The following is a 19,162-nucleotide window of genomic DNA, read 5'->3' on the forward strand; positions in this document are numbered from 1 at the left end:
GGCGCCGCTCCCCATCTCTGCTGCCCCAGCTCCCTCCAGCCGCGGTGCCTGCTGAGCCTGGTCCCACCGCGTGCGCCCAGTGCTCTGGATGCTCTCGCAGCTGCGGGAATTGCACGGAGCCGATCTCATTTCTCACGCTTTTATATCCACAAGCATTTGCGCAGGCAAACTCCGTCCTTGGCGACGCTCGCAGGGTGTGGCAGGATTGCAAACCCAAGGTGAGAAACGCCGGCTTAGGGCAACGCTCGCATCCACCAGGTCTGGTCTCTGGACGCGTGTCCGACAGCAGTGACGACGTGTGGGGATCCTCGGCTGCCACTCCAACCCACGTAGATGTTGGAAACCACAAGCGCAGGCACTGGCGGCTCCGACGGATCCATTTTCCCCGAAGAACACAGAATCCCCTGGAAAGGAGAAGCGCATCTCCCAGACAAAGGACTGTGTTTTTAGACAAACTCTTCACTCTGATTAGTCTGTCCAGCTCCACCTGCTTCCATGGAGATGAGAATCTCTGTCTCCCTACACACCAGCCGAATCCTGGCTGCAGTCATGTACACCTTCTTCCATGAGGAGGAGACCCTCATCCTCCTCGCGATGGGAGCCAGAGTTGCTGCCTCCTGGCCATGCCTGGCATTCTCCAACCGCTCCCCTTCTGAGGCTGCATTCCAGCCCCCATCCCTCCCTTTGGGGACCTGCCACTGCCCCATCCACCGCAGCCGGCCTTGGCCTCTCAGGAGGGGGTGAACAGCATCCCCCCAAGACAAGACCATAAGATTTCTGCAACATCCCAAATTCTACTCACCCCATTCTCTTTGGGGAAGAGAGGAGCCTTACCATCAGCTCCTATAACACAACCCCTGCGAGATGTCTGGATGTGGGTGATCTTTCCCATGCATCAACGTGGAGGCGAGCAATTCCCAGCAGCCAAATGGAAACGCAGGGTTCCACCACCCATCCCTACACCCATAGTTCTTTCGGTCCCACCACCCATCCCTACACCCGTAGTGCTTTTGGTCCCACCACCCACCCTAACAGACAGGGTTCCTCTGCTCCCACCACCCATCCCTACACTCAAAGTTCTTTCGGTTCCTCCACCCATGGTCCCTCTGCTCCCACCACCCATCCCTACACCCAAAGTTCTTTCGGTTCCTCCACCTATGGTCCCTCTGCTCCCACCACCCATCCCTACACCCACGCTCCCTCTGCTCCCACCACCCATCCCTACACCCACGCTCCCTCTGCTCCCACCACCCATCCCTACACCCATGGTCTCTCTGCTCCCACCACCCATCCCTGCTCCCACGGTCCCTCTGCTCCGTGCGAAGCCCCCAAACCCAGCGGGACTCGCTCCCAGGACACAGACGCCGCGTGGGCTCGGGGGGTCCCGGGGGGGGATGCTCGGGGCGGGGGATGCTCGGAGCCGGGGATGCTCGGGGCGGGGGATGCTCGGGGGGTCCCGGGGGTCCCCGCCGGTGCCGGGCGGGGGGCGCTCGGGGCGGGGGCCGCTCGGGGGGTCCCGGGGCGTGGGGAAACACGCCCGGGGTGGGGGGGGGGTTGTGAGGCGGGGAGATAAAGGGCGGCCGCGGGCGGGCGGGTTAGGAGGAGCTGTTTTGCATCCCTTCACGTCAGCCCTGCCTCATTCCCTCCTTCTTCCTTCCTGCGCACCCAGCGCCGGGCCCGCCGCCGCCTTCGCCGCCCTGGGAGCTCGCGGTGAGTCCCCCGAACACCGGGACAGACCCCCCCCCCCCACGCTCCCTTTCCCACCCACCCCCCCTTTTTCCCTCCGCGGGGAGCCCGGGGACCACCGGGATGCGGCCGCGTTCCGCATCCCCCGCGCCGCGGGGCCGGGAGCGATGGCGGCGGGATGGGGGGGGGGGGGGGGACGGGACACCCGCTCCGAGCCTGGCTCCGACCCCCCTCAGCCCCCTGCCCCCCGAGTTCTCCGCTCGCAAACTTTCCCCGCGGAGCTGGGGACGCTGGAAGTTGCGGAGGGGGCAGCGCGGGGTCGGTACCTGTTGAGCCGGGGGGAAACGGGGGGGTGGGGATGGGAGGGGGCGCCCTGGGGGGGGGAAAAAGAGGGGTTAGGGGTCAGGGGGGGTCCTGAGGAGCACCCCGAGGTGCCCTGATCCCCTACATCCTCCCCTCAGCCCCGCACAGGGGGGTGCAGGTGGGGTGGGGGGTGCCACCGAGGGAGGAGGGGGGGTTGGGGGCTCTGAGCAGCAGCCTGCGTGCCCCCTCCCTGCACCTCCCGGGATGGAGCGGTGGGGAGGGGGTGCAGGTGGGATGGGGGGTGCCAGCAGGGGGGTAGAGGGCGTGTTGGGGGTCCTGAGCAGCACCCTGCATGCCCCCTCCCTGCATGTCCCGGAATGGAGCAGTGGGGAGGGGGTTCCTGGACTGGGAGGGGGTGGGTTGGAGGTCCTGAGCACCCCCCGGGGTGCCCCATCCCCATACATACTCTCCCCGGTGGGTCGGTGGGTTCAGGGTGCTGCCCCCCCAAGTTGGGGGGCAGTTTGCAGGCGCTGGGAATCAGCCCGGCTGTCCTAGCGTGCCCCCCCATATTTACAGCATCGGTGCCGCGGGGTTCGGGGTGAAGTGAGGTGGGTGGGTGACTCCCTGGAGCAGGACCCTGGCTGTCCAGTGTCACCCGTCCCATTACGGCGATGCCCCCACATTTCCCAGTGTCGGGACCCCCCGATGGCACCGTGGGAGGGTCTGGGGGCACCGGGAGCCGCTTTGTCTTCTCCTTCCCTGCTAGGAAGAGCAGCTTGTGAGGCTGCCCTGGGTGTGCGAGCCTTTGATAGCTCCCTGTTAATCAACAGGATGCGGTGGTTAAATTAGTTATAATTAATTAATTAGTCAATCATTAGTTGTTTCTTTGTGAGCAGCCTGTGTGAGCAGAGGAGGGGGAGCGACCGGAGGAGAAGGCGGCATCCCAGAGCTGTTCCCCTGCGGGGTCTGGGCAGCGGGCGCTCCGGCCTCGGCTCGGGGGCTTCTGGTGTCGCTGATCTAAACCAGCCTCTCGGAGCCGAACTCAGCGGTTCCAGCAAGCGCAGTCCCGGTCTGATCCGTGCAGGTCATCCAGGCCTCAGTGGGAACGTGTCTCAGGCTGGAGGGAGACCCCAGCCCCACGGCTTTCCTGGGGGCTCCTGAGAAGTCATTCCCCTGTCTCAGCATCTCCTTTGGAGCCCCTGCAGGTAACCGGCTCCTGGCAGCCGGCTGCGGAGACGAGCGGTGGCAGCAGACCCCGTGCCAGGGCAGGACGGTGGGGCTGCGGCGGGTGCCCCTGCTCCCACCCCTGGGTGACCACTTCCCCAGCTGTGGGAGCCAGGCACACCCTCCTCACCGAGAGCCTCCTCTTCTGCGAGCCGGCTTCCGTTCATGCCCTCTTTGAACAGCGATCACATCATATCCTCCAAAATGGTCAATGAGGTCACTGTAACTTGACCTCCACACCCAGAAACATCCCCAGCCTAATGCTGGGAGGTGACTCCGAGAGGGTTGGAGGTGGACGCCCGTGGTGGAGGGAGCAGGAGCGATGTCCGCGGTGCCCGAGTTCCGCGTCTCCTCGTGTTCTGTTTGACGTTACAGGGTTTGGTTCAACCTCCGAGAAAGCGGTTTGGCAGGTTTACTGGACGGCAATGCAAGGAGAGTTTGTAGTTTCTAAACTCTTAGGAAATGCAGTGTGGGAGCGCAGTTGTTGTCCTGCTGTGCTGCACAGCTGGAAATGCTAAGGAGCAGATGAAACAGGGGGGGCTGAGCCACAAAGAAGGGTCCGGTAAAGATCCTGGAAGTGTGAGCGGTGCCCACACTGGTATTTATTTTACATTCATGCTGTGTTAAGTAGGCTCCAACACAGCATCTGCTTCCTTATGGTCTCCTTAACGTCGACTGAGCGGGTCATCTCCTGGGTGTTCTGCTTCACCAGGACCAGACTGGAGGTGAGGGGAGAGCAGAGTCTGTGCCGATGGGCGAGGAGCTGGGGGTTCCTGCTGGTTTTGTTGCCGTTGCTCCCCTTTCCTCTGCTGCCCGTGCTGGTTCCCCTTGGCCCCTTGTGTCTCCGGTGCCAGGGCAAGTGCTGGCAGGCAGAGAGCAGCTCCCGTGCTCTGCCCGGCTCGGGGACACCAGCACCGGTGGCAGCACGAGCGGTGTCCTCCGTTCCTGCTGCAATGTGTGTCCCAGGACAGGTTGGACTGGGGGAACACTGCTGGGCAGCCAAGATGTGCCGGGAGCACCGCGGCCACGGCCTTTGCGCCTGCGGCCGGGAGCCCTCGGGATGAGTCACGGTTCCCACTGAGGTCCGGAGCCTCCCCGCAGGGCTTGACCTTGGGAACAGTGGATTGTGATTCGGAGTGTTTTCCCTTTGTCCCGCTGTCCCACATTTTCCTCCTCCCTCCGTCCTCTGGCAGCGCCTCGTGGGAGCGTTTGTGTTGGGAAAGGGACCCGGCTCAGCCCATCCGCCTTCAGGCACAATTTTTCATGAACTTCCATCAAAAGCATGGTGCAGGGGAGAGAAGAGTGGGAAGGAGGTTGAGAAGGAGCTAGAGGGAGCTCGGTGGGGTCTGCGTTTGGAAAACGGGGATGCTGCCATGCTTTGCCCAGTGCCGATGGAGCAGCGAGGCTCCCTCCGCTGAGAGAACCAGCACCAAAAGCACTTTCCTTCCCAAGCATCCAATGAAGGAGTGGGGCAAATGTGATTTTGCTTTTCCCTGGTGGTGGTCTTCACTCTCAGCTCTCTGTTTGAGGGGTGGTAACGTATTCCTAACAAAAATAAATAGGAACAACGTGTGAACATCCTGCCTGAAAATCTTTTTGTAAAGCACGGAGCTTCCACGATGCCCTGCGCTGTCACCGTCCTCCTTCTGCTCTCAACATCCCTCCAATGTGCTCTGCAAAGTCTCCTAGGGTTCTTAGTAAGCGAGAAGTGACTGGAGCAGGGGAGAATACTTGGGGTTTTGGCATGGGTCTCCCGGATTGATGTGAATGTTCCCAAGTAGAAGAAAAGCCTCATCTCCCACGCTTCCTTTCTTCCTTCCTTGCTTCCTTCCTTCCTTCCTCCTCAGGACACCTTATGGCAGAGAAATGAGGGAGCCAGGCAGTGTCCAGATTGCTCCTTTGTGTAGGACAAGGAAAAACTTGGAGGAAGTTGATGTGAGACTTTGTAGGGGCAGCTGGCACGGCGTGGGGCCATCGGGACCAGAAGCACCAGCGTTTCGCACCAGGCCTTGCTTGGCTCAGCCGTGCAGAGCTCCCAAGGGAAGGGACAAGTGGGAAATCGGAGAAATCCTGGTTTACCCTTGAAATGCTGTATTTGCTGTCCAGGAGTGGCTCGGAGGAGGGAAAGGGCAGAGCGTGGTGACAGTGACATTTTGTGGGGGGAGCTGAGTGGTAACCTTCAAAGGAGGAGAATTTGTAATTGTTCCTCATCTTGCGAGGTTAAAAATTAACTGAACCAACTACAGACAGGAGCTGGGCATTGCTGGCAGAGCTCAGGGGCAAGCTTTGGGATGCAGCTGTGACTGGAAGTGCTGATGGATGGGAGGCTGCTCCGTAAATAAAGCAGGAGGGACGATGTCACTGGGGGTTGTGCAGGGGTGGTCAGAGTGTGGGCGGTGGGGAAAGGTCCCACAAACCCACCCCAGAGGTGGTGGCAATTTGGGACCACAAAGATGAAAATCCCTCTGATGTGCTGGGGGTAAGTTTTGCCTTGCGAGCCGGCAAGTTTTGGTGGAGAACGTTTAATAGCAGGAATCCCTGTGGCTCTGGGAGAGCAGCAGTTGGAGATGGGAGGATGGTGAAGTGGGAGCAATGGCTCGGGCAGGTTTGGTCTGAGCAGTGGTGGGAGCTGCAGCGCAGGAGCTGTGGATCGTGGCTTTCAGAGGTGGCCCTGGCACGCTGAGGACCTCCCAGCCAAGGTCGGAGGGGTAGGGGTGCAGCTGAAACCCACCCTCAGTGTGGAGGGGCTGGGAATGGGCTAGGGATGCCAAATACGCAGCACAACTCTTGACCAAAAATGGCTTGGAAGTGCTGCGTGTGGCTATGGGCGTGCGTGGGTTTGCACCTCAGAAGCTCTCGGAGGTGCAGGCACTGCTGCAGCGCCTGCTGGGTCATCCCCTGCCGGACACTGGCGTTGGAGACTTCAGTGCTGCAGCTGGAAAAGCCACTGCTGGTGCAGGGGTGTTGGGAACAGGCGCTGTGGCAGAGCGATTCGATGAGTGAACTGTGTTAAAATCAAACTCTGCTCTTCATCTGCTCCCCATGCTCCTCAGCGCGTTCTGCTGGCCCCGGCTCTGACAGGCAGCAACTTCCCTCTTGGATGCAAACCCCGGAGCACCCCCAGAGCAGGCAGCGAGCGACAGACACAAAGAGGCTGTGGCTGAGAAGGAAATATCAGTCGCTCCTTTAGAGGCTTTTTCTCAGCCCGTCCGTTTGGGGAAGAATGTGTTGTAAGTAGGAAACAGCATGTGGATGTGTTCATTGTTTTACTTCCACGTCTTGTGTCTGTGAAGTTGCGTTTCTCCATCGGCGTCGGACACCCGGGCGCACTTTGCCAGGTGGCGTGGGAGCTGCTGTAGTGAAAAAGGGGAATTTTGTGGGGAGCGCAGGCTGAGGCCACGAGCGGTGCAGAAATGGAAGCGTTAGGGCTCGCTGCTGGCTGTCCTGCTGAAGCCTTTGTCACCCTTCCCTACGAGGGGCTGCCGTCCCCGGGCACAGGCTGTGCCCCTGGCAGGCAGAGTCCAGCCCAGGCTGGAGCCCGTGGGCAGCCTGCAGTCGTGGGCGATGCCGCGAGGGAGAGGACGGGGAGGAAGGACAACAGAGCTGCAGGAGGAAGAGTGTTCACTGCCTGCCTCTAAATTTATCTTTCCTGTTTCTCAGTAGCAGCACTGCTCATGTCCACGCTCCGTGGTGCTGGGTCACTTCTCCTCGCTCTGCCCTTTCTCCTGACATCACTTGTCTGCCTTATCCAGCTTTTAGCAAGCTCTCTGCCCCATGCCTGCTTTTTCTTTCAAATGTTTAATTCTTCAAGTGCTCCCAGCTTGTTTTTCCCTTCCTTCACACCTCGTCTGTCCTCGCAGCCCTCTGCCAAGGGCATTTTTGGTGAGGCAGGACTGGAAATAGAGGCATGAGCAGGAGGGCAGCGCTGGGTTGTCTTCCCCTGGGGAGGCTTTTGTTTCACATTTAATGTGCCGTCCCCTCCCGAAGCAGAGGTGATGGGTGCAGCTCTCCGACCTGTGCCACATCAGCACTTTCTGGCTCTTGCTGAGTTGCTCTCTCCCATCACACCACCCAGCATGTTGGCATCGCACCCCGACGGCGGCCGCAGCTCTGCTTTGAACACTCAGGACAATCGGAGCAGAGATGCTATGGATGAGCCTCCCAGCCGGGCTCATCCTGAGCCTCCTCGGGCTCATCCTGAGCCTCCTCGTGCTCCTTGGCAGGGTGGTGCTGAGCGTGGCTGGGTGGGTCGGAGGCGGCCAGCACTCGCCCGGCCACGGCCGCTTTCGGGCAGCGTTCGTTGCCGTGTGAGGGTGGGCGTTGCGGGGAGCTGCTCCCATCCCAGCCAGGACTTGCATCCGCAGGGGCTGGGGGACTCTGCTTCCTCGCAGAGGGCTTTCTGCGCTGGAGTGCTGGCCCCTCAGCTTTTTGAAACAGGGGCACCATGACGTTGGAACTTTAATATCTCATAACATCGGAACTTTAATATCTCCATCCTCTGTGCCAGCTGCAATCAGGATTTTTTGCACTGAGAGTCACCGTTCTTAGGCGCTGACTGACCTTACCCCACCTGTTTGCTGCTTCCTTTGCTTCAGGGATGCTGGGATGCGTTCTTCTGAGCTCTTTGGCGTTCACTAGGCAAGAGGCTCAGCCCTCGCTCTCAAGTGCCCGTGGCGGCTGCAGCCCGTGGACCCTGGGCCAGAGCGTGTGGGTGCAGGTGCCTCCCAGAGAAAAACGACTTTCACGAAGGCAGAGCTGTAGGGAGAACTGAAAGAGCCTTTTTGGTTGATTGTGCCAAGCTCCTTCGCTGAGTTTCTTCTCGTCCTTGCCCGTTTCACGCGTTGGCCGCTCGGCGCGTGCTTGTGAAGCACATCAGAGCAATCGCAGACCTCGTCTGCAGAGCAAGCCTTGATTTATGGGGGCTGGAGTGGTTTGGTTTCATTTTATCGTTATCAACAAGGGACACATAGAAGCGAATTATTTCAGCAGCCAAGCATTCTCTGTGTTTATAGGACTTTCTTGCTGTATGAAGAGCGCAAAACATAGCAATTATGCAGATTGTGATGAAAATGGGGGCTGGGGTGGCTCCGACTCGCGCATCAGCCAGCCCTCGGCGCTGCCAAAGCGAAGGCGAAACTGCACAAACTCAGCCTTGTCGATACACTATAAAATATTTACTAAGATGAGTGAAAAGCACAAACGCCCCCACCCCCTCCGTCACGGCCAGCGATTTGGCCGCTGCGTTTCCCGTCGCGCTCAGCTCTGTCGCGCGGAGGGGCTGCGTTCTCCCTGCCCACCTTTGCCCCACGGCCGCTGGGGTTGTAGGAGAGAAGCGGCTGCGAGCTGCAGGGCATCGCGTGGGGCAAGCTCTGGGCATGAGGCTGGGGCCACTCGCGATGGTCCGGTCAGCGTGACACCTCCGCACGGCGCTGCCAAACCCTCCTTTGAAAGCCATTTAAAACAAAAAATGAACGCACAGCTCTGGTGTCGGATTCCAGGCTCTGCTTGGAGTTAGGAGGGCTGGGTGGACTCCCGCAGCGTGATAACGTACAGAGAAACCTAACAGCTCGGAAAGCCACCTGTGTCCTGGGCTGCATCCAAAGCAGAGGGACCAGCAGGTGAGGGAGGGGATTCTGCCCCTCTGCTCCACTCTGGTGAGACCCACCTGGAGCCCTGAGTCCAGCTCTGGAGTCCTCAGCTCAGGAAGGACACGGAGCTGTTGGAGCGAGTGCAGAGGAGGCCACAGAGATGATCTGAGGGCTGGAGAACCTCCTGTGCGAGGACAGGCTGGGAGAGCTGGGGTTGTTCAGCCTGGAGAAGTGAAGGCTGAGGGGACACCTTAGAGCAGCTTCCAGTGCTGAAAGAGGCTCCAGGAAAGCTGAGGAGGGGCTCTGGATCAGGGTGTGCAGAGGTAGGATGAGGTTTTGAACTGTAAGAGGGTAGACTGAGATGAGATCCTGGGGAGAAATGTTTTGCTGTGAGGGTGGGGAGGCCCTGGCCCAGGCTGCCCAGAGCAGGGGTGGCTGCCCCATCCCTGGAGGGGTTCAAGGCCAGGCTGGATGGGGCTTGGAGCCCCTGATCCAGTGGGAGGTGGCCCTGCCCATGGCAGGGGTGGGACTGGATGGGCTTTGGTCCCTTCCAGCCCAAAGCATTCCATAATTCTATGAGTCTGTGATGGATATGCATGTTAAGTGGAAGTTTCTTTTTGCCTTGTCCATGCAAACCCCTGGGCATGTGCCGTTGACGCAGCGTTCCTGGAGCCCGGCAGCGCCTTTGCCTTCCCTGGGAGAGCCACAGCCGTGGGCCTCCAGCCGCCAGGGTTCCACAGACCTCCGCCTTGTGGAAAGGACGATGCTTTTATGGTTTGTAGGCAAGCACCTAAATCCGATGGCCTGGGCTGCGCACAGCGTCCCTGGCGAGAACATGCAGACCATGCCCAGCAGCCGGGGCCCCGAGCAGCAGGCACAGCTGCTCCGGGCTGACGTATTTCACGACTCAGATTTCAGAATCTAAATTTCTGCTCCCCCAAAGTCACCAGGAATGTGAGGGACGTCAGACGAAGAGTCCTTCGTGCAGGGCACCTTTTTGCAGAGAGCATGGTTGGGATCCTCCCAGATGTGTCTGAAACGGAGTAAAAAGCAGCTCAGCTTAAGGAAAAAAGCAGAATCCTCCACCTTCCCCTCCCTCAAGCAGGCTATAATTACATACACGGCCTTTATTTTCTGAAGCACCCGTCCTGTCGCTGCCGTACATTCATTATCCTTCGTTAGGGCAGCCGCGGTGCCTCCTGGCTGGGAGAGGTGTTTTCCATATCAGTCAATGACTTCGCTGCCTGGAGTTGTACCTGTCAGCATCTCAGGCCTTTCATCCACCTTAGGTGAGCGCCGCGCTGGAGGAGCCTGTCCTTTCATGGCAAGGTTTGGTGTCTTGAAACAGCCCCTGTGTTCCCACGGAGCCGCCGCTCCGGGCTCGGCAGCACCAGAACCCACCCGTGTGTTACCGGCGCGGTTACTGGGTGATGTCCTTGGACGGGACTAGGGGAGCAAAACCCACAGCCTGTGCAAAGCCCCCAGCGATGGCTTTGGGTCTCCACGGCTGCTGGAGAGCACCAGGAACGGGGACTTAGCAGGATGGCTTCCTTGAGTCCGTCCTGAGCTGAGATTTCATAACCTGCTGCTGCCTGGTCCCTCCCGCTCCGTCCGCCCTGGACCGCGCTGTCCCCACCCTTGTCTCTCTGAACTGCTCAGCTGCTCAGAAAAGGATCTGAAACATTTTTCACTGTGCGGATCTGAAAGTAACGGGGCCTTTGCAGCTGAGACATCAGTTTTGCTCCTAAAATGGTGCCAAACGGCCAGTAACACTGGTCTTGGAGAAATCAGAAGTGGGATGTTCCTAGCTGGCCTCAGCCCCTGCCCGCCGGCTGCAGCAAAGCTCTGGCTCTCCCTGCTCCTCTCACCTGTGGGCACAGAAAAGCACCTGCAGTGTGTGTGTGATTTAACATCTTTGCCCTCATGGCTGGAGTCACCCGTGAGTTCTGTAGGGGAGATTCCATGTGTTGGAGATAATCCTTGAGATATTGAGCTGGGAGCCTTCCTCCACGCCAAGGCTAATCAGGATCTCCCTTCACTTGGAGCAGAGCGCAGCCTTCGGTGTGTGGGACCTGGCAATGCTGCTGACTCTCAGCAGGCAAGTTGGTAGTGGTTTTCTCCTAAGCAGGACAGTGTGAGAATCTGAAATTCCTGGAGGAGACAGAGCAAAAGGTCCCCTCACCTGGCAGCTCCTCACCCTCTCCTCGGAGCAGCCTCTGTGCCCACAGCAGAGCTGGCTCCAGTTATCCCAGACAGTCGGCTGTGGGAGCTCTGAGAACTTTAGATGTGAACGATTATCCAGTTGACTATTAATTAACATGCTTAAATCAGGCCCTTTTGGCTATGATTATCGACTTGCCTGGTGCAGCAGAGGTGGGAGATTCGGGGAGCATCGCGGTACGGAGCAGCCTCGGCTCCCCAGGCGCGTGGAGCAGCTCCCTGCGCTGCTGCCCAGCCCGGTGCCCGTCCTTGTGCTGCGGCACCCGTGGCAGAGCTCAGCCCGGAGCGCTCTTCTTCGTCCCAGCCTTCAGCTCTAGTTGGAAATTTCTGGCTGCTGTGAATGGATCCAGGCAGTCCCTGTGTCCTCATTTCTCCATGCTCACAGCCCAGCACAGGACAGAGCCCAGCGGGAAGGGGACGCTGGGCCCCGGAGCTGCCATCCCGCAGGTGACACTGCCTGCGCGGGCCACGCTTCACACACCAGGAATGGAAAATAGAGACTGAAATTGTTCCCAAGAATAAGGGCAGCAACAGCCTCAAAAGTGAGGCTGCCCTCCTGCTGGGATCTCCCCTTCCCTTTGGGCTGGCACACAGCTCCCATCTATAACATTCCGGCTGATTTTCCATTCAAGGGTGCTTGAGATCCTACTTGTGCGTCAGCTCCTCTGACCTCCAGCCATTTTTATTGCCCTGCTTTGAGGTTGCTGCAGTTTATGATTAACCCCTGGCACCGGGGGATGCTGAGCAGCTGCTGTTTGGGTTCCCACCCAGGAGCATCGTCCTCCGCCTGCTCCGGGCTCGCACCCGCAGCCTGGGTCTGCTCTGCTGTTGGGGAGCGACGGAGGGATGGAGGCTCAGTTGTGGGTAGAGGAGGAAAGTGGGCTCTCAGGAGGAAGAGGAGCAGGAGTGGGATGTCCTAGGCTGGGTGTGTGTGCTTGGAAGCCACAGGAGTTTTGGGGATTGTGGCTCAATCCTTCTGCAGTGAGCAGCCTCTTCTGCTGCTCGCGGGCTGACCCCTCTGACCCGGCGTTTCCCCGTCCCTCTGGCCGCAGGAAGGCTCTCCTCCTCAGGAGCGAGATGCCAAGGTGCTGCCATGCCCGCTCAGACCTGTGGATCTTCTGGAGGGCTGGTGGGAGAGGATCCAAGCTGGGAGGGGAGCCCTTGATTGCGCATAGCGGGTGCTGTGATTCCAGCTCTAGCATTCTGCCCATGGGAACCCGGGGTGCCTGTTGCCTCCTGCTCGGTTCCCCTCTGTCCCTGGGGATCCTGCTGTTCTGGTGGGCTCCATCCTTACTCCCTTTTCCCTGCAGATTCGCTCTCCCTTTGTCCCACATTACAATGCAGCTCTTCTTCTGGCGCTTTTGGGTTCCTCAGCAGATGTGAGGGGCAGTTCTCCCCACCTCTGCTGGGGCTGCCCCACAAGACCAGGTGGGTCTGGGGTGTCCTGGCAGGGCTGCCTGGTGTTGCTTTTCCCTGCGGACGGGTTGGGGGCCGCAGGGTGAGGGAGGCTGCTCCAGGTGCCAGTCCACCCCTCGCCTCCCCGTGGAGCCGGCGCCCACAGAGCCGGACGCCCCACTTTGCGTCGATGCCAGCCATCCCTCTGCTTTCTTTGCAAGGTTTGGGCTTTGACCTCAATCCCTGGCGCCGGCTGCTTTGCACAGCCACGCTCCTTTCTACAGATTGGGTTTCCCCAGGGATTTGCTCCATGGTTTTCCCTGGGGACAGCGTGGTGGCTTTCCATCAAGGAGACCTGGCAGTGAGGACAGCCTTTCCCAGAGCCGCTCCGTACGGAATTCCTTGGACTTTTTCCCCATATCTGCACGCGTGATTACTGGGAGAGGCGTTTGTGGAAGTAGCTCGGCGTCTCTTTCAGGGAGTTCGCAGAGAGCAGATTTATTTTCTGCTATGCCGAGAATTAACTCCCCTTTTCTTCCTCTTCCCTCTGCCCCCGCTGGAAAGAGAGAGAATGCAGAAAAGAAGAAAGGATTTACATTGTGGTGGTGATTGGCACAGGCTCTGAATGAGAGGTCATTTCATCTGGCTGTTTCTTTTCAAGCGCGCTTTTTTTCATGCACACTGTATTCAGGCTGGGAGCATTCTTGCTTTTCAAAGCTGCTCTGTCTGTCTCTCTCTTCCCCCTCCTTTATTTTTCATCCCTTTTCTTTACTTTTGCTGTCTTTTCATTCTGTTTTTCCCCACCCCCTTGGGGCTCCATTTTTTCTTTCCTCTTTCCTCTATTCAGTTCCTTTTTTCTTCTCGCGTCTTTTTTGAATAGCTCTTCTATTTTCGGCGAGGGAAGGGAGCATGCGGCAGAGAAGTCGTTGCAGCCAGGAGGAACTTGAAAGTCTCTCTTTCCCTGTTTATTCCACTTAAAAGCAAAAATTGTTTTCCAAGGCAGAGCGAGGGTTTCTGTGCGGAGCCTTTGAAGCGAGGCTGGGACGTGGATTTCTCCCTGCTCCTCTCCACGCCGCGGACACCGTCGGTCCCAAACCGTTGACGTGGGGAGGTCTGTGGTCAGTGCTGGCTGGGCTGGGCGCGGGTGCTCGTGCGTGAGATGGGGGTCAGGCCGGAGCAGCCCCTCTCCCTCGGCTCCAGCCGGGCTCGCCTCCGGACACTGCTCTCCCCGCACCTCCAGACACCAATTAATCGCTGTTTCTGGTGCTCCTGTACGAGCGAACGGCAGCGTTTGAAGCCACAGTGTGACAATAAGCTCTGAAGGCAAGATCCTGAGAGCTCTGTGCCGCGGCGCGTGTCCCCGCGCGGCGCTGGGGAGGAGGCGGCTCGATGGGGACAGCGAGGCCCCGTTTGCGTCATTTGGAAGGGGGAATGTTGTGCTGGCACAAGTGGCCCATGGGAAAGCGTGTCGGAGCGCTGTGCCGGGGAGCGATGCCGGGTGCCTGGGGTGCATGGGGAGTCGCTGCGCTGGGCTCCCATGGGGGCTTCGGGGTGCCGGGGTTCTGTCAACGCGGGCCCTTCCGCAGCAGGAGAGCAGGAAGGGTCTCGTGCGTGTCGAGACCCCAGCAATTCCACATGGGTCTAAGGGAAACGTCCTCATACAGCAGGACAAGGCTGGTCCCCAGATGCAGTTTGGGTGCCGCCAGCCGCTCTCCATCACAACGCTCCCAGCAGCTCCATCGTCTCCCTCCGAGAGGAGCTGCCTGGGCAGAAGGGCTGATAGATCAGGCTTAAAGCATGATCAGCTTGGTCTTCTGAAGAACAGGTGGTGGTGTGCTGAGCAGCAAAGCAACAGGAGTTCCTCAGGGCAGTCAGCTCTGGGAGGCGATGGGCATCCCCCTCCTGTCATGCTCCCAGCCATCAGCAGGCTTTGGTGCGGCTTTGGCTACTCCAGGAGCAGAAGTTCCAGCATCCTCTGGCGGAAGCAGAGCGCTGGCTCCAGCATTTGCTTTGGTTTGGTCCCAGACCCCAGGGGACCTGGCCTCCCCGGGTGGCTCTTGTCCCTCTGTCACCGCCGTGGCCAAACGGATGCAGCCAGGGTTCTGCTGCTGGGGCAGCGCCTCCTCCCCACTCATTGGAATCTGCCCCGGGTGCCTTGAAATGCAGTGGAAGTTGAGGGTAGATCCAAGATCCAGGAAGAGGTGCTGGGCTGGAGCTGCTGCTTCTGTGGTGGCTGTGTCAGAGAGGGGCTGGAGAAGGGGGCTCAGGACCAGTTGGAGAAGGGGGCTCAGGACAGGCTGGAGAAGGGGGATCGGGACCAGCTGGAGAAGGGGGATCGGGACCAGCTGGAGAAGGGGGCTCAGGACCAGCTGGAGAAGGGGGATCGGGACCAGCTGGAGAAGGGGGCTCAGGACCAGCTGGAGAAGGGGGATCGGGACCAGCTGGAGAAGGGGGCTCGGGACCGGCTGGAGGAGAGGGCTCAGGATGGGCTGGAGGAGAGGGCTCAGGATGGGCTGGAAGAGAGGGCTCAGGATGGGCTGGTGAGGCTTTGCTGAGCACCTGGCAGCCGGGTCGTGCTGTGGAAAGCGAGTTAGAGGAAGCGTGTGCGCGAAGCAGACCCAGGGCAGTGCTGGGTGATAGCGAATGCCCAGAAAATACAGTGAAGTGGGGACTTCGAGGGCAGATGGGCCCTGCAGGCAGCTCGGGAACGGGATCTGAGTGCCCAATCCTGAACATCTTGTAGTGCAAGAGGAGAATTCTCCTTCCCTTTGGCGCGAAGGGCTTTGGAGGAAGGTCCAGAAGGGCCTTGCCAAAGGATGGAAACTTTATCATCCTCTGGCCAAGCGCACAGTGGGGCTGAGGGATGGGCAGGGGTCCTGAGCCGTGCAGGTGGGCTGCAGTTAACAAAGTGGATTGTTTTTTAAAAGTGAGATTCAAATAATTGTAACCCCGCTAGAGAAGACACTGGAGGAGATGAAAAGGTAGAGAAAAAGAAAGGAAGCAAAGGACAGAGGTTTGGAACAGAGAGGGAGATTAGGAGACAGATGAAAGAGAAAGGAGGAAGATAAGAGGGAGAGAGGGGACAGATCTCCTGCACAAGATGGGCGTTGCCAGGGAAACGGGAAGAATGCGAGAGCGATGGAGGGATAGAGGAGCTGGAGGAGCTGAGCGGAGGATGCTGGGGGTGGGGAGCAAGGGATGGAGGCTCAGTTGTGGGTGGAGGAGGAAAGTGGGCTCTCAGGAGGAAGAGAAGCGAAAGCGGGATGTCCCAGCTTGTGTGGGTGCCTGGGGAAGCATATTTGGTATCGTGGCTCCATCGTGGCTCAGTCCCTTCATGGTGAACGGCTCCAGCATCTGCTGCTGCTCACGAGCTCACCCCTTTCGTCTGTCTTGCTGGCCGCAGGAAGGGTCTCCTCCTCAGGAGCGAGACACCTCAGCGCTGCCGTGCCCGGTCAGAGACACGCGGGTCTTCTGGAGGGCGAGGATCCAGGCTGGGAGGAGAGCCCTTGCCTGCACGTGGCCTCAATATTTGTATTCCACTTCCAGAAAGATGAAGGTGGTGGGTGGCGTTGAGGCCGGGAGGGCAGAGCAGGGCTCTCAGGGCAGGGTGGGCACGGCTGCGCCGGCGGGCAGGGGCAGCGCCGGAGCTTGCCTGGTGCCACCTGCACCGGTCGTTGTTTTCCCCATCCTCTTTTTTGTAGAATCACAGAATAGTTAGGGTTGGAAGGGGCCTTGAAAGAACATCCAGTTCCAACCCCGTCTGAGATGCGCAGGGACACCTCCCACGGGATCAGGGGCTCCAAGCCCCATCCAACCTGGCCTTGAACCCCTCCAGGGATGGGGCAGCCACAGCTCCCCTGGGCAGCCTGTGCCAGGGCCTCAACACCCTCATTGTGAAGAAATTCCTCCTTATGTCCCCTCTCCAATTTAAAGCCATTCCCCCTCATCCTATCACCACAAGCCTTTGTAAAAAGCCCCTCCTCAGCTTTCTTGTAGCCCCTCCAGGTTCTGGAAGGTTGCTATAAGGTCTTCTCGCAGCCTTCTCTTCTCCAGGCTGAACAACCCCAACTCTCGCAGCCTGTCCTCATACAGGACGTGCTCCAACTCTCGCAGCATCCTTGTAGCCCTTCTCTGGACTCATTCCAACAGCTCCATCGCCTTCTCACGTTGAGGATTCCACCTAACCGTATTAAAAAAAACATTGTCACTCTGCAAATTGTAGGTTGTGCCCCTTTTTTCTTAAATCAAAGCCCCCAAAGGCCACAATCCCCCCACCCAGTGCCACTTCATGTGACACACGTGGGGTCACGTGTGCCTTTCCTTGGCGAGGAGCACGTCTGAGGTAGATGGTAACCTCCTGATCAACTCACAATGAGTAGTTTTTTTCTTTCTAAGAACTGATTAACGACAGTTTTCCTTAAAAAAAAAAAAAGGAGTTTGATGCTATCTAACGTGGAGAGACTGAGGGAATGAGCTGAAAGATTGATTTCTTTACAAATGAGGAGTGTATTTGTTAGCAGCCGCTCAGCACCATGCATCCTCTGTCCCAGAACCTTGGCTCATTGTTTGGATCAGAGCCTGGTTTCTCAGATGCTGGCGGCGAGGAGCGGTGCTGGGTTTCTGCCACGGGCTGGGCAGCGGTGGCCGGCGACGGCTCCGGGCACGTAGCTGGGATGAGGTGTGTCCCCATGTCCCGCAGCTCCTGGCCTTGACCGGCCCCGCAGGTGGGTCTCGTGCAGATGTTGGGCTTGGACGTAGCCGATGTCCGAGCCCGGTGGGACGATGCCCTTCTCGCAGCGTCAGACGAATCCCAGGAGAGCCCCCTCGTCTCTGCCTCGCTCAGCCCCAGCTCAGCGCTAGCGAAGCCAGGAGGAGCCGTAACCCGTCAGTCCTGGCACAGGCAAGTCCTCTGGATCAGGCTGATGAATAATTTTAGTTGTTTGTTGTGATTTTCAGGGAAAACAATTTTCTGTTTAGAATTTTTGCGGGTGCTTTGAGCATCTTTATGTGAAAATGGCAAAAAAGATGAAAGACTGATTTTCTCCTTTATTAAATTTAAATGAAAGTTTCTTTTAAGAGAGGAAGAAAACTGAAATCAAAGGCATTCTCACAGGACTGCAGATCTGTTGATCAGCCATTTCCCATTAAAAACTGTCAGGAAGTTTTAACGCCGCCTCTCCTACAAGATCCCCACACACCCAACTCCACCCCATCAGTTCTCGCTCCATCATGTGCTTGGGCTCAACCGCAGCACCCGGGGAGTTTCTCCCCACGAAAGGTCCCGCACAGCACCCACCATGGGCACCCACAGAGGCATCCGCAAGGGGTCCAGCAGCAGGGGTCCTGCAAAGTGAGTCCTCTAATGGGGGTCCTGCAACAGGGGTCCCCCAATGGGAGTCCTGCGATGGGGATCCCACAGAGGATGTCCAGGGAAGGGGTCTTGCCATGGGGCTCCTACAAAGGGACCCCCACAACAGGGGTCCCGCAATAGAGGAGTCCCGCAAAGGGCTCCCACCAAAGGGACCAGCCATGGGGTCCCACAGCACCTTTTTCATGGTGTGGGAGCCCTGCGGAGTTAAGGTGCAGGGCTGCGCCCCTTGGACAGCCGGCGCAGGGCCGTGGTTGGGCTGCAGCAGCCCCAGGAGCTGCCGCTGTGTGGGTTGGAAGCAGAGGAGCCTTGAGGACTCAGGGCAGCCTGGTTGCGTTGCTCAGGTTGCACCATTGATTTTTCTTTTCAGTGGGGAACGAGTCCTAAAGGTCCTCCCAGATTGCTGTCAGGTTTGTCGTACAGCCAGGAACACCAAATGCTGGCACGGAGGTTGACTAGATGAGATAAGCTGCTACCGGTACCAGCTGGGCGCTGGTACCTGCTCATGTGCCAACACTTACCCTCTGATGGGGCAGAGATAACCCAAAGCGGCTGCTGGTAGCAAGGAAGGGTCCTGTCTCCTTGCGAAGTGGTGTCACTGCTCCTTAGGAAGGCAAACCTCACAGCCCCTTCACCCTTTGGATTCCCTAAAAGAGCTGGATCTGGGTGCCCTTGGCTGCCTTTCCTGCAGGAAGGGCTGGATGAGGTTTGGTGTTGGTAACCCCCTGCCCTGCTGCCTCTTTCATCAGGTAGTGGAGCCTGAAAGAAAATTGGGGGATCTCTGCAACAGTCGGTGCCTCGGGAGGGCTTCAGCCAGGACAGCAGGTCCTGGAAGCAGGGGGTCCTTCTGCTCTGGTTCCCCTGTTGAATCTGGGATGCACTGGGAAAACCTCACATGTGTGCATGGGTGATGTTTTTGTGAAGCAGATGGATGTCTTTTAGGCTGCTTACAGTGAGGTGACCCAGAGTCTTTGGAATGGTTGTGCTGGCATCTGCAGTGGTTTGGCTGTACTGGTCGCTGGTGGAAGGGCTGGACGGCATGGTCCAAGGTGGTGGAACAGTTCCAGAGCAGCTGGGTGAAACCAAGGGAGTTACAGCAGCGAAGGGAAGTGTCTGGAGGTGGATGGCTCTTAGTCTGGGGCGATGGCTGGAAAACTGCAATCGAGCAAGAAACGTACTGGGAGTTGAAGAGGCTGCTGGGCAAAACAGCTGCAGGAGGGGACCTACCTGATGTGAGCGCTCTCAGGTAGGAGTTTGGTGTCTCAGTGGCTAAAGATAGAATCCTGGAATGGTTTGAGTTGGAAGGGACCTCAAAGCCCATCCAGTTCCACCCCTGCCATGGGCAGGGACACCTCCCGCTGCATCAGGGGCTTCAAGC

General features: G+C 58.6%; 1 protein-coding gene across 3 annotated transcripts in view; it reads left to right on the plus strand.

Annotated features, from left to right (window-relative positions):
• The first annotated feature begins 1,585 nt into the window (after positions 1–1,585).
• Positions 1,586–19,162, plus strand: part of ZNF710 (zinc finger protein 710) — a 28,971-nt gene continuing 11,394 nt past the window's right edge. For 2 of the 3 annotated variants that reach the window (XM_069866615.1, XM_069866617.1), the window contains exon 1: positions 1,586–1,710. The gene's annotated coding sequence lies outside the window, so the exon portion shown is untranslated. Of the gene's footprint in view, positions 1,711–13,211; positions 13,535–19,162 lie in introns of those variants that run through there. The other variant, XM_069866616.1, reaches the window with a different exon arrangement.

The sequence above is a fragment of the Phaenicophaeus curvirostris genome, chromosome 12, assembly GCF_032191515.1.
Source record: "Phaenicophaeus curvirostris isolate KB17595 chromosome 12, BPBGC_Pcur_1.0, whole genome shotgun sequence".
Taxonomy (NCBI): domain Eukaryota; kingdom Metazoa; phylum Chordata; class Aves; order Cuculiformes; family Cuculidae; genus Phaenicophaeus; species Phaenicophaeus curvirostris.